This window comes from Protomyctophum parallelum (assembly GCF_964188405.1).
Source record: "Protomyctophum parallelum genome assembly, chromosome: 20".
In the NCBI taxonomy this organism is placed as follows: Eukaryota; Metazoa; Chordata; class Actinopteri; order Myctophiformes; family Myctophidae; genus Protomyctophum; species Protomyctophum parallelum.
Window position 1 is genome coordinate 41,011,624 of NC_139718.1, and position 2,733 is coordinate 41,014,356.

Below are 2,733 nucleotides of genomic sequence, written 5' to 3' on the forward strand. Positions count from 1 at the left end.
ATCCAATACGAGCTCTGCTATTGGAGGGTACGCGCGTGACATCATCGCCATACACGGACGTCGTGCAGGAATGCCTATACTGAGTGGCAAAAACACCCTAGTTTCTGCTCCTTGGGGTCTCAGGCCATGCATCCAAACAGAGAAGTCCTAGGGACGCCCCATAAGAGAAGACTTTCACGGCTCTAAGCAGTGATTCTCAACCCGTTTAATTTCAAGTACTCCCAGTTTGACATGCATAATATTAGTCTACAGACCTATACATTAAACGGCATTTCTATCTCTGGGACCCCAATTTATATTGTAAAATCAATGTTACAATTTACAATTTAGGCATTTAGCAGACGCTCTTAATCCAGATGACCAATGTTAATTTAACTCGGGAGTGTACAAATGGAACGGTCCATTTGGTTCCATTTGTACACTCTCAGAGTTACAGACCCATGAGGGCCCATTTTGGTTCCAAACTATCCTTTAGCCGGCGACCCGCTGGAACTCCCTCAAGGACCCCTGGGGGTCCCCGGACCCCACTTTGGGAACCACCGACGTTAAGCTCACTTTGCCACTCGATTTGCCACTCACTTTATGCATACTGTATCCTCTGTGTGTGGTTGACGACACTGATGATGTTCCCTATGTGTGTTTATCACATTCTACTATACTAGTGGGGACATCTGGTCCTCACAAGTCTAGTAATACAAACACGCACACGCACAAACAATAGAATTGCATCCGTGGAATCGACACACACCCGTTTCAAAGTAAACAAAAAGGAGGGGGATGTATTTATTGCATCGTAGAATAAATTCACTACGTTTTCCTGTAACGTGGTTACTGTATGTCGCCACGTGCCTAACACACACGCACACACAGACACACACACACACACACACACACACACACACGCACGCATCCAACCGAAGGCATCGGATCTCCTTGTCCACCCCCCCGATCTGGCCAATCAGAAGAGTGGGGGCTGCCTGTCCACGCCCCCGAACCCCCAATCTGGCCAATCAGTGGAGTGGGGAGTGGATCGCTTCACAGATGGAGCTGTATCCAACCGCGCCGAGAGGAAAGCCAACACCGACGGAATGAGAGACACGTCGTGTCTTTGTACCGTTGTCGGGAGGATGGAGACTCTTCCCCCGTGGCGAGCGGGGGGGGGGGGGGGGGGGGGAGGGGAATATCATGTGTTTTCTAAGGAGCGTTCAGCTGGAACGTATTTTTGGGGGATTCTATTTCCTGCCGTTGGAAGGTGGGGGAGGAGCGGAGAGGATTGTGGGAGATCGGAGCCGGAACTGAAACGAGTGATGAGGAGGAGGATGATGATGATGCTCACGTCACGTCAGGGGACAAAATGACACGATGGGAGGGACAAGAAAAAAGACGGGAAGGAGAGGAAGCGACTAGAGAAATGGCTCTCAAATATTGTAATGTTTGAGAACCCCCATAGCTCCTGAGAGTGTACAAATGGAACCAAATGGAGCCGCAAGGGTAAAGGGTGTCTCCTTCCCAAGACACTGTCCTCCTTGTACACGATGCACAGGTAAAGGGTTTCTCCTTCTCGAGACACTGTCCTCCTTGTACACGATGTACAGGTAAAGGGTTTCTCCTTCCCGAGACACTGTCCTCCTTGTACAGGTAAAGGGTTTCTCCTTCCCAAGACACTGTCCTCCTTGTACACGATGTACAGGTAAAGGGTTTCTCCTTCTCGAGACACTGACGGTGGACGCTGTATGCTTCAATCTTTCTCTCCTCTCCCCTCGTACGGATCTAGGGGACACACACATACACACACACACACAAATACACACACGCACATACACACGCAGAACACAAACACATCCACCGCAAAGCACGATCAAAGTGGGCCGCTCCGATCGGAAAAAAAACTTTATTAATCACGCGATACTTAATCATCCAATCACCTTTTACGCGTTTGTTAGCTTTCTGATTGTTGTCCTGCATTCTGGACGGGATGGTTCTGTGGGCAGCCAGCCGGAAGAGTGGAGCCAAATGAAACGCTGTCCACGTTAAATTGGCTATTTCTTTCTAAAGTGCTATGATGATAAATAAATAGTTTGGCGAAATGGTCTGACGTAAATGTAAAGTATACATGATTTAAATTGAACACGTTTGAACATTTTGCCATTTTTTACGGTTTAATTCTTAACCTGTGCCAATAAGCCTGTGCCAATTGTGGGCATAAACACAGGAGTTGAAGGGTAAACGTATAGGCCTAATAATAATGTGTTGAAATCATGTATACACTGCGTTTACCCCAGACCACGTTCTTTTCTCAATTCCTGTTAGAAAAAACAAAAGTAGCCAATTTTTATTTTGTACCACGGACGTGCCCTTAACCCATTCTGACCGGGCACCCATTTTGGTGTTGGCATCATGTCGCGCTTTAGCTATTGAAAAATAGCAGATCTACAAGCTCATATCGCGCCACCGAGTGGCGCGATATGAGCTTGTAGGTCTGCTATTTTAGAAAAATCGAAGAACGACTGACATTTTTAGAATCTGATCTCAGGTCAGAACGGGTTAATGTCGAGGTGCCCACTGGCCCTGTGTCCTTTTTGTTCTGTACATAGCACTGGCCTGACACTTTGGACGGACGGACGGACGGACGGACGGACGGACGGTTAGCCCGACGGCAGGGCAGTGTTGACGTTGAACCCTGCATGTCTGTACGGTAAACGTCGAGCATGTGACTGGAGCTGTGCGCCTGGA

The 2,733-nt window shown here is 48.2% G+C and overlaps 1 protein-coding gene across 8 annotated transcripts in view; it reads left to right on the top strand.

The window, feature by feature from the left end:
• Positions 1-2,306, top strand: part of crim1 (cysteine rich transmembrane BMP regulator 1 (chordin-like)) — a 218,646-nt gene extending 216,340 nt beyond the window's left edge. For 2 of the 8 annotated variants that reach the window (XM_083791307.1, XM_083791308.1), the window contains one exon: positions 1-2,306. This exon is cut by the window's left edge and continues 610 nt beyond it. The gene's annotated coding sequence lies outside the window, so the exon portion shown is untranslated. The other 6 variants (XR_014570811.1, XR_014570812.1, XR_014570813.1 and 3 more) reach the window with 6 other exon arrangements.
• Positions 2,307-2,733: the final 427 nt, after the last annotated feature.